Source organism: Nomascus leucogenys, chromosome 3 (genome assembly GCF_006542625.1).
Source record: "Nomascus leucogenys isolate Asia chromosome 3, Asia_NLE_v1, whole genome shotgun sequence".
NCBI classification, from domain to species: Eukaryota; Metazoa; Chordata; class Mammalia; order Primates; family Hylobatidae; genus Nomascus; species Nomascus leucogenys.
In genome coordinates, this window is record NC_044383.1 from 112,970,500 (window position 1) to 112,986,128 (window position 15,629).

Below are 15,629 nucleotides of genomic sequence, written 5' to 3' on the forward strand. Positions count from 1 at the left end.
TCTCCGTGGAATATACCTGTGGTGTGGGAAATGTTATTGGGAGGGAAATATTAATAAAAGCAGGGCCTGCAGTGAAAAACAAGTTCCTCAAACTTGTAGAAGAGATTGTTACCTGGGAAAGATGGTAGCTGAGATAAACTTGGATTCTGTGAATGAATAAGTTTACCGCAATATCTGAATCTCTAAACCAATACATTAATTGATAATCATAGAATCTTAGAGTTTTAAGGAAACTTACAGATTTTCAAATCGAATCTTAATCTTCTGCAAGAACTAGCTGCACTAAGTCTCCAATAGATTACTCAGTTTCTACTTAATCATACAATCTAGCAGAAATGTCACTATCATACAAGACAGCCCTTTCCAATTTTGAACAACTCTGAAAGGAAGTCTAGCCTCACACTGGGCCAAAAGCTATTTCCTTTTTAACTTTGATCCACTATTTATAGTTCTATCCTCCGAAGTTACTTTTTCTTTCATGTAATACCTGTCAATTATTGAATGTAGTTATTATTTCACTTATGCCCTAAATTATTTTCATGTCAAGAGTTCTAACCTCCTGCAACCATTTCTCTCCTTTAAATTAAATTCAGTCAAATTAACATTAATTGAATGTAATCATGGGCCATACTCTGTGGAAGAATCTCAGAATACAAAAATGATCTACAGCCTGTAGTCTTGAGAAATCACAACTGGAACAGGGAGACTGAGAGACATACAATCTTATCATTGCAATACTTTCTAACAAATGTGAAAAGGAGGCTTGCATAGGCTGGAGGTGGCCTGGAGTGATTAGATCTGCCGAGGGAAGCTGGGAAATCCATGTCTAAACAATAGCATTTTCTCACATGAATAATTAAGGAAAGGCATTTCAGGTAAATCAAAATACATGTGTAAGACATTGCTGTGTGTAAAGCAAGTTGTGTTAGGAGAACAGGGCACACATACAGTATTTTTAAATTTTCAATATGAAGCTTCAGTGGACCCAGACATTTTATTTATGTAATCAACTAGGGGCTTTTTTTTCCAATCTTCTAACCTGTCTTGAATTTCCATTTCCTTTTTAAAATGTTTATTTTTCCTTTTTTAGTTTAAGAATAACTTTATTTTACAGGGGAGAGAGAGTGACATAAAAATCGAGGATTTGGGTGATCTCACAATAGTCTTGAACACCAGACCCTCCTATCCCAATCAACTGGTCTGTTTCTCTCTTTTCTTGATTGTTGCACCCCAGATAACTTTAAAGTACTTTCATTCTTCAGATTCGTAGCTCATCACAGGCTTTATCCTTAGCAACACGATTCCACTCCTACTCTTCCATTTGTCAGTGACCGTTTACCCTTCCTGTGTTTCTTATTTTTATTAATATAAAATATTCCTTGAGAGAATTATCAGTGCTTTTTAAGTGAGTTACAATAATTAATTATTTAACAATTATTAATCGTTTCAAGAGCTTTAGATACATTATTTCATTCAATCTTTACAATAGGCTTATAAAATGATTATTACTATTTTTCACAATTTACAGATGAAGAAATAAGTTCTGAGAAGATACACAATTTAGCTACAAAACTTCATTTTAGTACTAGCTTTTTAAAATCTACATTGTACCCACAAAACTGTGTCTTTTAAATTCTTCCCATTTTTACATCTTGGCCTTATTCATAATTGAAAGTGAGAAAATGTCATTTTTATTTCCTAATGTTTTTTCTATCCTAGAGTATATAACCATATGAGCAATCTTCTTTTTGAACATTTTGAAATCCCATTTTTGTTTTAGCCAAGCACTCATTGAACACCCCCGGAATGACCTCATGTGCAGATGCTCTACTGAGGTTCATAGCTGAGCCCAATAAATAAGAAATTAAACTGGGGCTTCTTTGGACGATTACTGCAATTCATATGACTTATTTCTTGGAATTCATGGTTCTCATTTATACATAATTGCTTATTTTAAGTCATATAGCCAAATCAAGAATGATAAAGTAAGTACCAGAATTTAAACTTAAAATTACAAAATTAGAAAATTACAGAAATAAACATGAAGCATCTTCATTAACTCCTGAAATCTGGTATTGTGTGTACCTTTTGCTGATTTCCCAACTTTCCAGACTTCCAGGCCCTCATCCAACCCAGGGATGCCCATTGAGTAGCCACAGATATTACCATCTGTTAAGCATTTAAATACCTCTGCCATTACTTTAGACCTAAAAATAACTCGGACTTGGGATCATCGCAAATATTTGTTGGCAGATGCTAAAAATACAAATGGGAAATTCTGCTATATTAGCTTTTATAAGATGTAAAAAATGTGTTTTGTCAAACCAAAAGACATACTTACGAGACTTTTGTGGGTAAGAAGGATGGCAACTTATTGGAAGACAACAAGGGGAAATTGAGCTGGAAGAGGAACAAACAGAAGTGAAGTTGGAGACTTTGTTAAAGGAAAGTACACTTGTTATTAGTCTGCATGATATAATTCTTTTTGAAGGAAAGTAAGCTTACAAAAGCAGGACAGTGTCTGTCCTGCTTTCGTTCCTGAGAACACGAGAAAAAAAAATGAGAACATACACATTCTATCAAATGATCAGTATATAAAGCAAATCATATCCTGTTAACAGGCAAAATTGGTACCATAGAGATGGTGATGGGTCTGAAAGAACACACAAGATGTATTAGAACAGATACGTAGTTTTAAAATGATCTCCTATATAGCTGGTTTCCTTATATAAAAGGAATCACTGAGAACTGTTTCTGATCTTGTTCCTAATTTTATTTCTTCTAACGTAAAAATGCCTATCAGGCATTTCTTATAGAAAACTAAAATAATGTCCTTGCCAATCCCAGAAGAGGAGAAAGGAATAACTCCTGGGGAGAAAGAAGGAGGAAGAAGAAGGTGTGAAGAGTGTTGAAGTAAAGGAATGCTGTTTTGGCATCTTATCCATGTCAGTGACAGCAGGTGCCACAGAGGAAAAGACAACCAAATAAAGGGCAAGGAAACCAGGAGAGCAGACACAAAGGGGAAACAGATCCCTCTGCCCTGTGCCTCATTAATCTTGTCAAAAATACTTGCTGCTGAGAAATGCTAATCTTCTCACTCCCCAGAGTAGCCTCCCTCACAAGAATGTTTTAAAGTCCTGGTATATCTAATGACTGAACCATTTAATAAATTACTTACTTAACGTTACTATAAAAGCTAGTCCAGCAGCTGTAACCTACATGTAAAGCACTAAATCCTTTTACCTGACTTTCTAAAGGTTTCTCTAAATCATATTTAGTGACAGGGTGAGGTACACAGGAATCAGGATTTAGTGGCAGGGCATACTTCATGCTGTTTTGAGTAGGTCAGGAGGTCTGACTTGGATTTCTTCCCAGTAACCTGATCTAGGTGAATCAGCAGGTTATAAATGAAAGTCAGTTTCTAAGATCTCCTGACTTTCTTCAACTATCAGGAACTTTATAGGAACCTGGTGAGAAACAGGAAAAGACCAAGAGATAATAAATAACATTGACCAATATTATGGTATTGCAATTTATCTTTCCTACTACAGTGTAAAATGTAGTGCCATTTTTGTACAAGCTAATTATTTGTATAGATTCCTGAGTTTGTTATTTTTGTTAGCCTGAATAAATATCTAAATGATTGGAAAATGTTTAAGAGCTGACAGCCTTTTCTAGGTCACAAAGTATAACAATAGATAGTGAGTCTTCCAAGGGCAGGTTCTAATACTTTCATACGTTTCTATCACTCATCATATGAAAATTCCTCCTTTTAAACCTTCACTTTAAATCACAGAAGGGAAGACAAGTTAGAAAAGGGGAACAAAGGAAACAAAATGTATTGGAAGACTTGTCACATTCAAAGTATTGACATTCATTGCCTAGCGTCATTCTCATGGCAACTTTTGGACGAATTAAGAAACTTCTGCCCAAAGAGAGTCACAATAGCTATAATAAAATTAGTGTTTGATTCTAGCTTTGTCTAATTGCAAAGCCTGAACTGGAGGTAAATGTCTGGTGTAAGCAAATTTCCATTGCCCCTTAAACCATACCTCACTAATAATTGTCTTCTTGTCCTACCCATAGCCTGGTTCTGCACCAATTTCTGCACCAATTTATGTCGTGTTTCTAAAGGTTATTTTTCCCTTCTTTATTATTATTTTCGGTTAAAAGATTTCTCAGTTAGCACGGCTAAGTAAATCAAGAACTTACATCTGCACAATCTCAGAGAAACCCAAGGGCATCACAAGCACCACTAGTGACATGTTTCCTTCATTGTAAATGAGCAATAGCACTTGCTGTTTTTGAATGCCATGAACACATTGGGAATATTCAGCTACTTTATGGGTCAATATAGAAAAATTATATTAAATATGAAGAAATGGTCTCAATTTTCTCATCATTGAAATGCCAATAATTATAATAGCTCACAGATATGTTATAAGGATTGACAAAGTACCACATGGAAAGCGCAAAAGGCAGCTCACAGCTTAGGAAAAGTGTTAAGTCAATACTAGCTTTTATTAATGATGTTTTTATACTTATGAGTAAGATTATTTGGTTCCTATTCTCTGAGATAAGAGTTCACTAGCTCCAGAACCACACAGTAAAATGCTTCCTCTGTTTATGTCCCTTCCAATGTCAATTTCATTGCTTCTGTTTTATATTCCAGGAGTGTGATTGGTGATTAATGAAGTAAATATAAAAATAAGCTCTAGATGATAAGAAACTGGTTATATTTGCAAATACAGCCCTCAGTAACCTGTATACTTACAAATAACTTGAGATTTATGCCCCCATATGTACCAAAATAATGACTGAAATATAGTTTCTACACACCCACCTCCCAACCCTTTCTTACCCTGTAAAATAACTAAACAGGAGACTGTATGATCATAGCTGAATAATAAGGCTCTGCCTGTATCGGTTACCTTTTTCTGAAGGTCCTAATATGTTTCAGGAATGTCTACCTTTGACCTTGCTAGTCCATACTCTGAAATGTCTAATTTTATTTTTATGCTTGTTGTGTACTAGGGTGAGGACAGGCAGGTAAAGGTTAGGTTGTGTGATATTCAGAGGCTGGAAATTGAAACCCCCTGTTTCTCACAGCACAGATGTGGTGCAGACAGCCCGGGCCTCTACATTTCCTCACTGTGCCCTAAAAATGACCTTAACCCTGACATAGAAAAAGAAGCAAGATCACTGTGAAAGGCTGTTGTTGGCTGGCTCTGTGAGAGGGAGCAGTTTTCTGAGTGTGGGGCTGTGTCCCATTGGCCTCTCCTGTGTCATAACACTTCCAGTCTCTCCAAGTTGACCTGGATCTTCTGAAGCCAAAGAAAGGTCAAAGTTAATTCTTTGTGCCCATCAAACTCATTTTATGAGTTGTTTTTTTTCCATGAACCAGTGGGAAAATGATTCAGATCAATACTTTCTCTTTAATCTTAAAATATATTGGAAATAATTGTTTTCTTTTGGGGTATTTTTCCCAAACAACCTCTGCCTTTCTACCTTTTGCTTTATTCTAATAAATAAATAAAAATATATGTGTATATATGTGTACATGTTCATATATACAAAATAAACCAAAACAACAATCTATCACCTCAACAAACTGTGTTTCCTTTGAATTGCTTATTTTTATATATTTCATATCTTAACAATTATAAATCTAAATGATAATAAAACATATATTTTTAGCTTCTTTAAAGATTTCAAATTCTTGTTTTTCTTCTCCATTTAAGACAGATGTTTATTTTTATATGATGTCTAGGTTTTATAAAGTCCAGGTAAGAGGATGCTTTCATTTTTTCTTTCTATATTTCTCAGGATAGAATAATGGAAAGTGATCAAACCAGGAAATGGAAGAGTTTAAGCAAATGGAATTTTTTTACCAAATTATTAAAACAACATGGACAGGTTTTCTTTTTTTAAAAAAAATGACTGACAAAGTTAGTTTTGTAAAGTATTTCTTGCAACTATTTAATTAAATTCAAGTCTTATGTAGTATAATTCAATTCTTATGTAGTGTAGCCTCTTCTTTGTAAGAAAGCATCATTTTAGGGTAAGAATCATTTCTCAAATGTTCACCTTTCTTTCTGTAGTAAGGCTTCAACATGCTTGTGACTGCCTATAACCCTATCTTCACCTTTCAAGACCTGTGGATACTGAAAACAAAAAAATGAAAGAACAAGACCTCTGATAGATTTCATGGGCTTCTTGGAGGACCAACATCAGTCAATGGAAGTGTGATGACTTATCAGAGGTAAAGTGATCCTTTATTGTTCTTTGCTCAGAAGTACTTGCTCAGAAAGATATTTAAGAAGAAAATCCATTTCTATTGCAAATTTATTCCTAAGCCATTGCTCTGTTAAGCATTTGCATATGGAAAGGGATACTGATGAATTATTTTGAATATTCTAAATAGTAAGAACTTACGTAAGCTGATGACTGATCACAGATTTTAGGGCAGTATGAGTTACATTCAAGTATACTTAAAAGGTGACCTTTCAGTTCATTCTCAAAATCTTGGCCTGTGCTCTATGAATGGCAGGCCACGAACTTTATACATGCTGTTGTCGTTCATTTTAGGCTTCCTTGGTTGCAGTAGAGAAGATGCAATGCCAGCAGTGCTTTTTCAGGACCTCCCTCTGAAGAAGATCGTGGCTCAGTTACCATGGACACCAAGAAGCTATGCAGCTTTTTATTCTTTTTACTTCCTTCCTTATGTGCCCTCCCAGAAAATATATTTTCATTAGTAACTAGGTTTTGAAACTTTTACCAAGACACCAGCCTAACCTATTGCTCTCTAAACAAGTGCCTTCAGTATCTAATACATAGGTATATGCCAGTGTGAGCCAACCATGCTATTAGGAAACTAATAAATACATCTCCTTTGCTTCCTATTTAATAAGAAAAAGCAAGACAATATTTCTCATGCCAGATCAGGTTTTGATTGGTATGTGCTTATCTTTCATAAACAAGTGTATTTTATATGAAAAACCACAGGGGAAATATTTTTATTTATTTTATTAGTTGTACAAAAGCCATGTTGGCAACTGAAGAACCAATAAAATAAAATTGTCTCATGTGGTTCTTATTATGGAATCAAATAGTAATGTAAAAGGCAAGCACACACCAATCATAATTCCATCTGGCTGAAAGAACAGGAAAATGTGGCTCCATTTTCATTAGGAAAGGGAGGCATATATTTCATAATGTGTTCAAATGTGGCTCTAAAGGCACTCCCAGTGCACTACTGAATTTTGTACCACTCACGGGGTGCCATATCTACTGATGCAGGTTAATGTAATCAAAGTGACTTGAAGGGAGAAGACTGCTGTTAGCTTTGCATCTGCATTAATAGAGCACCAACAGAAGCTAGACCATCATTTCTTGGCATTCTGGAAAGAAATGCATGTTGAACCAGTAAGCAATATGTATAGCCCTTGCAATATACACTTGGCATATTTGCAGCAAGTAAGTTGCCATTCATGTAACCAGCAAAAATACATTCCAGAATGTTTAGTCTTTTCAATAACCAGACAAAACCATTCAAGCTCTGGACTTAAAAGACTGCATGCATAAATATTTTCTAAATTCCTTTAGTGCTGTTTTTGGTTTATCTTCAAGGAAATATAAGGGTAGCTATTATCAATAGAAGGTAGGTATTCATTTGTAAGAGGTTGGGTCCGCAAGACACTGCACTATTGAATCATGTCTGGGACAACATGGAGTGGTCATTTGGGCCTCTGGGAAGTGTGGCATGGAAGAGTAGTTCTTTATTAAGAACAAGAAAGTAGCTAGCCCTGAGAATGAAGGTTGATTTGCTTTGCTGAAACTCGTTTTCTGGCCTCTGTTGGTGATTTGTTTTTGAAGTCTTGCTTTTTTTTCTTTTTTCTTAATCTGCTTGTGAGTAGATGACTAAGTGATCATGTCACCTAGAAATGTGTGTGAGTCTCCTGATTTTTGACTCATGTGTGCCACAACTAGGAAGGAATGATTTCCCTATCCTGAACTTGTTTGGGAGTGCAGAAAAATGATGTAAGTTTTTGGCATATTTTGTAAAATAGGTATGAGACTTATGTATGGCACATTTACTTGGCAGAAAAGTAAGTGCAGGAGGGGACTCAAGTCACACAAAAGCTCTGGATTTATAATCCTACTTAAACATCTATACATTTTGTAAATTCACTTAAAATATAGAGTCAGCAGACAAAAATTGAAACTTATGACTAAAGTAAATGTTTTTGAAAAGTTAATATGGTGTTTTCATTAACAGCGCCCATAATTACTAAATGTATCCAGAATCTGTACTACTGGACGTGTTTATTTGGTAACCAAATGTCTGATCAAATATATTATTGGACCTGAAATAGACTCTCCATTGGACACTAGTCAACCATAGAAGATGGCGTTTGGCTAGAATTCCTAAGAATCTAACAGTAGATGCTAAGTGGGAGAAAAATTTCTTTGCCTTCTTAGGGTTTAATTATACCTGGAACAATTGGAGACCGTATATAAAAGGGACTGACCAGCTTCTGACACTATTTTTCTTCTTCTTTACTGAGAAAGGCTGACAAAGAAACACTAGTGAGGTCCTGGCTTTGGCATCAGGAAGTCCTGAATTTGAATACTAGATCTGCCACCTAATAACTGATTTATTAACCAGAAGCTTTTCCTTTGGAAATCCAATGAAAGGATAGATCTTGAATATTTTTGCTTACCATTTTATCTCCAAAGGATCATCCTGTGTAAGGCACAGAATAGATGTTCAATATATAGTATTAGGGGAAAAAAAAGTGAAGGTAAAAATATCTCTGAACTTAATTTTTCTTATTTTCCTAATTTATAAAATACTAACAGTTTTTTTGACACAGGTTTTTTCTGTGTTGCCCAGGCTAGAGTGCAGTGGCACAATCACGGCTCTGCAGCCTTGACCTCCCAGGCTCCGACTATCCTCCCATCTCAGCCTCCCAAGTAGCTGGGACTATAGATTCATGCCACCACACCCAGCTAATTTTTGTATTTTTTCTAAAGACAGGGTCTTGCCTTGTTGTCCAGGCTGGTCTCAAACTCCTGGGCTCAAACGAGCCACCTGCCTAGGCCTCCCAAAGTGCCAGGATTATAGGAGTGAGCCACCATGTCTGGCCACTAATACTTATTTTACAGGGTTATTTTAAGGATTAAATGTGATATTTCATGTAAAAAGCCTAGAATATTTCTTGACATAACACAGGTGAATGCTTAAAAGGTGTGACGGTAATTATTTGTTTGATAGGCTATACACCTATGTATGAAATACTTTAATTTTTTCTCTATCTGATGCCTTCCTTGACTGTACTTAACAATTAATTTGCCCCTTGAAGGTGAAGACGAGGTATATTTTGAAGAAAGAAGAAAAAGAAGGGGGACTTAGAAATAATATCATATACATTTGAAAGACACACACAAACCAAAACATTTTTGTTTTACAAAATACCCAAACCCTAACCAAAGGAGTCTTTTTTATATACAATTCAAATATGTGTGGATTATACTGTAAAGAAAAATTTCAATTCTATTGATTTGAATTCAACAGGAATGAAGAGAGGGATAAACGATGGCAATTTTTTTTTCTTTCATGAAGACAACCTTTTTGTCTTGAGCCCTGTTAGCCATATAATGTAGATCAGCGCGAGTAAGAAAACAGACCAGGATGGAAAAGGAAGTATTGGTCATTTTAATGTTGTATTACAGGGTGACTAGCAACAGAGTGAAGAAGGGAACAGAGAAGTAGTTTGGTGAGGTCAACAGCACTGCAGATACGGGAGGTAAAAACGAAGCAAACTTAACCCTACAGGGTATGCCTGCCAAGAACCGCCGTCTTCACGGAAATGCAAGACAGCAAGGATGGAAGGCACAGGTTTTCTGTACCAACTTTTGGGGCTTTGTACATGAGTGGCCCCAGGCCTCCTGTGTATGGGCCACTGATTAATCCTTTGAACAGTGTTGCTTCTGTTTTCTGAAAGCTGGGCTGGAGCTCAGCGTAGCCGCTGTGCCAAGCCACTAGAAAAGAAAACCAGAACCGGCGCTGATCTTTCAGCACTGTGTTCCCATCTACAATGTTTATTTCTCTAAATCTTTTAACAATTAAAATACTCTCAATTAGTATACAACCATCTTTATGATTTGCTATATTCTTTCAACGTTCAGTGTAACATTATTTATTTTAACTTCAATTTACTTTTGATGTGGTGCATGTATACAATTTACCACAGAACCCATTTTAACATTTAACAGCACGCTTCCTTTTTCCTTTCTCAAACTATTTTAAATCACATGTTTTAAATTTTCATTGGATTCAGATATGTTTTCAGCAGATAGACAGTAAAACAAACAGAAACAAATTGATTTTGGTAAACAGCAGAGATGTAACACGAAGCAAAAGTTCAATTTACACTTTTCATGTTTTGCTTATCCATTTTTTTTTTGACAAAGGGTACAATTTTTTATTTTAACAGATAAGATCATCTCAACTAGAGGCAATAACCATACTATTACAGTCTAGTTTTTCCTTCGTTTGAGCCGATGGTCTTATCTTTGAATCATCACACCATGTTAAGATTTCTTTAAGTTAGTACATGGTTGGGTGGGTAAGGGTTGTACTACAAAATCTCGTGTTTGTTTAAAATACAAAGAGCATAACTACCACCATCAGCATTAACACCAAAAAATTCCTTGTAAAACAAGTGAACTAAAAAACAAAATAAACAGAAAAAAGAATGTCTGCAATTGCATTTCTTTTTCAAAAAAAACTTTTATTTACTTTTTAATGAATACATCTAGTTAGTGAATACTATCATGACATTCCCTTCAGGTCAAATCAAAATCAAATAACATTTCTAACTGCCTACCAAACATGGGACCCTTCCCCAGGAGCTCAGTCTTATCACTAGATATTTCAAAGAGCCCATTGGGAAACTTCCTTCCTGTCATTCCAAGATATTTTAAGCAAGTAGAATCTTGGAGAATATCAACAGAGGAAGATGCCAGGGCAATGATGATGCTTCCTGCATGGATTGAGAATCTTAGTCTTCCCATGAGTCTCTGCTGTGTTAAATGATGTACAGTTAAAACTTCTACAGAATGTCTGTTAGTAGATTAATTTGAATGCTTATTATACGTTACCTCATTCATTTTCTCCAGACACACATTGAAAGAGAGGCTTTCTCCATTACACTGGGGGCTCAGAGATTAAGTAACTCGATTGCAATCTCATGGGAGAGCAATCATTTGAGTCCAGGCCTGAATGAACCAACCCCATGGATATCCTGCTCAGTACAGCCCACCTGTGCACAGAGACCACATCCTGAAGAAATTTACCTGTATGCAGAATAAAGGAGGAGAAAGGGGCAGGGAAGGAGACTCAGTAGTTCAGTGTGAGTTCTGCTTTGTCCCATATCACCTCCTTGACTAATCCTGATTTCCTTGTTCACCTAAAACTCTCCTTCCACGACTGAGTATATTAGCTTCTATTGCTTCATAACAACCACAAACTTAACTCAAAACAGCATCATCTATTTGCTCTCAGTTGTGTAGGTTCTACCTCTATTCAGGGTATAACAAGTTAGAAATCAAGGTGTTTCCAAGGTGTTTTCACCTGGAGGCAGTGGGGGAAGTTCCTCTTCTATATTTTCTTCTTGTTGGAAGAATTCAGTTCCTTTCAGTGGTGGGACTGATGGCTCCATTTCCTTGCTGACTGTCAGCTGCTCCTGGGTCCAAGAGTTTCCTCTCCAATCCTTGCCATGTGGCTTCCATAGACAGTTCACCACATGGATATTTGCTTTCTTCCAGGCCAGCCAGAGCATATCTCTTTCCTCTTCTTCCACCAGACGGAGAAAATTCTGTTTTTAAAGGCTCACGTGATCCAATAAGGCTTACCTGGATAATCGCCCTTTCTTACATTTAGCTGTACCATGTAACATAACCTAATGACAGGCCCAGAAATTAGAGCAGAAATCTTGGAGAACATCACAGACTTTAGCCTGCCATAGTGGGATGTCATCTATAGTTATTCAAATATTTAATATGTCAAATGATGTTAGAGTAGGAAATAATTTATCCAGATGGGATATATTCAACTTTTTAGGTGTATTGTTAAGCACATAATTATATAACTAATAGAATCTATAAGAAAGACATTTTAGGGGTAGCACAACAAGTCATTTTGGGCTGACAGTGAATATGTGAAGTTATAATTAAGGAATACACAGTAGGCAGTTCTAAGATAGCCGAATAGGAACAGCTCCAGTCTACAACTCCCAGCGTGAGTGACGCAGAAGATGGGTGATTTCTGCATTTCCAACTGAGGTACTGGGTCCATCTCACTGGGGCTTATCAGACAGTGGGTGCAGCGCACTGAGTATGAGCTGAAGCAGGATGAGGCATCACCTCACCCGGGAAGCACAAGGGGTCAGGGAATTCCCTTTCTTAGCCAAGCAAAGCTGTGACAGACTGCACCTGGTAAATTGGGTCACTCCCACCCTAATACCGCCCTTTTCCAATGGTCTTAGCAAGCAGCACACCAGGAGATTATATCCCGTGCCTCACTCAGAGGGTCCCATGCCCATGGAGCCTCACTCATTGCTAGCACAGCAGTCTGAGATGGAACTGCAAGGCAGCAGCAAGGTGGGGGGATGGGCACTCACGATTGCTGAGGCTTGAGTAGGTAAACAAAATACCCAGGAAGCTCAAACTGGGTGGAGCCCACTGCAGCTCAAGAAGGCCTGCCTGTCTCTGTAGACTCCACCTCTGGGGGCAGGGCGTAGCTGAAAAAATGGCAGCAGAAACCTCTGCAGACTTAAATGTCCCTGTCTGACAGCTTTGAAGAGAGTAGTGGTTCTCCCAGCACAGAGTTTGAGATCTGAGAACGGACAGACTGGCTCCTCAAGTGGGTCCCTGACCCCTGAGTAGCCTATCTGGGAGGCACCCCCCAGTAGGGGCAGACTGACACCTCACACGGCCGGGTACCCCACTGAGATGAAACCTCCAGAGGAACGATCAGACAACAACATTTTCTGTTCAGCAATATTCGCTGTTCTGCAGCCTCTGCTGCTGATACCCAGGAAAACAGGGTCTGCAGTGGACTTCCAGCAAACTCCAACAGACCTGCAGCTGAGAGTCCTGACTGTTAAAAGGAAAACTAACAAACAGAAAGGACATCCACACCAAAACCCCATCTGTACATCACCATCATCAAAGACCAAAGGTAGATAAAACCCCAAAGATGGGGAAAAAACAGAACAGAAAAATTGAAAATTCTAAAAATCAGAGTGCCTCTCCTCCTCCAAAGGAACACAGCCCCTCACCAGCAATGGAACAAAGCTGGATGGAGAATGACTTTGATGAGCTGAGACGAGAAGGCTTCAGACGATCAAACTTCTCCGAGCTAAAGGAGGAAGTTTGAACCCATAGCAAAGAAGTTAAAACCTTGAAAAAAGATTAGACGAATGGCTAACTAGAATAACCAGTGCAGAGAAGTCCTTAAAGGACCTGATGGAGCTGAAAACCATGGCATGAGAACTATGCAATGAATACACAAGTTTCAGTAGCTGATTCGATCAACTGGAAGAAAGGGTATCAATGATTGAAGATCAAATGAATGAAATGAAGTGAGAAGAGAAGTTTAGAGAAAAAAGAATAAAAAGAAATGAACAAAGCCTCCAAGAAATATGGGACTATGTGAAAAGACCAAATCTACGTCTGATTGGTGTACCTGAAAGTGATGAGGGGAATGGAACCAAGGTGGAAAACACTCTGCAGGATATTATCAAGGAGAACTTCCCCAACCTAGCAAGGCAGGCCAATGTACAAATTCAGGAAATACAGAGAATGCCACAAAGATACTCCTCGAGAAGAACAACTCCAAGACACATAATTGTCAGATTCACCAAAGTTGAAATGAAGGAAAAAATGTTAAGGGCAGCCAGAGAGAAAGGTTGGGTTATCCACAAAGGGAAGCCCATCAGACTAATAGCTGATCTCTCGGCAGAAACTCTACAAGCCAGAAGAGAGTGGGGGCCAATATTCAACATTCTTAAAGAAAAGAATTTTCAACCCAGAATTTCATATCCAGCCAAACTAAGCTTCATAAGTGAAGGAGAAATAAAATCCTTTACAGACAAGCAAATGCTGAGAGGTTTTGTCACCACCAGGCCTGCCCTAAAAGAGCTCCTGAAGGAAGCACTAAACATGTAAAAGAACAACTGGTACTAGCCACTGCAAAAACATGCCAAATTGTAAAGACCATCAATGCTAGGAAGAAACTGCATCAACTAATGAGCAAAATAACCAGCTAACATCATAATGACAAGACCAAATTCACACATAACAATATTAACCTTAAATGTAAATGGGCTAAATGCTCCAATTAAAAGACATAGACTGGCAAATTGGATAAAGGGTCAAGACCCATCAGTGTACTGTATTCAGGAAACCCATCTCACCTGCAGAGACACACACAGGCTCAAAATAAAGGGATGGAGGAAGATCTACCAAGCAAATGGAAAACAAAAAGAGGCAGGGGTTGCAATCCTAGTCTCTGATAAAATAGACTTTAAACCAAGATCAAAAGAGACAAAGAAAGCCATTACATAATGGTAAAGGGATCAATTCAACAAGAAGAGCTAACTATCCTAAATATATATGCACCCAATACAGGAGCACCCAGATTCATAAAGCAAGTCCTTAGAGACCTACAAAGAGACTTAGACTCCCACACAATAGTAATGGGAGACTTTAACACTCAACTGTCAACATTAGACAGATCAACGAGACAGAAAGTTAACAAGGATACCCAGGAATTGAATTCAGCTCTGCACCAAGTGAACCTAACAGACATCTACAGAACTCTCCACCCCAAATCAACAGAATATACATTCTTCTCAGCACCACACTGCACCTATTCCAAAATTGACCACATAGTTGGAAGTAAAGCACTCCTCAGCAAATGTAAAAGAATGGAAAGTATAACAAACTGTCAAACTGTTTCTCAGACCACAGTGCAATCAAACTAGAACTCAGGATTAAGAAACTCACTCAAAACCGCTCAACTACATGGAAACTGAACAACCTGCTCCTGAATGACTACTGGGTACATAACGAAATGAAGGCAGAAATAAAGATGTTCTTTGAAACCAACGAGAACAAAGACACAACATACCAGAATCTCTGGGACACATTTAAAGCAGTGTGTAGGGGGGAATTTATAGCACTAAATGCCCACAAGAGAAAGCAGGAAACATCTAAAATTGACACCCTAACATTACAATTAGAAGAACTAGAGAAGCAAGAGCAAACACATTCAAAAGCTAGCAGAAGGCAAGAAATAACTAAGATCAGAGCAGAACTGAAGGAAATAGAGATACAAAAAACCCGTCAAAAAGTCAACGAATCCAGGAGCTGGTTTTTTGAAAAGATCAACAAAATTGATAGACCGCTAGCAAGACAAAGAATAAAAGAGAGAAGAATCAAATAGATGCAATAAAAAATGATAAAGGGGATATCACCACCGGTCCCACAGAAATACAAACTACCATGAGAGAATACTATAAACACCTCTACACAAGTAAACTAGAAAATCTAGAAGAAAT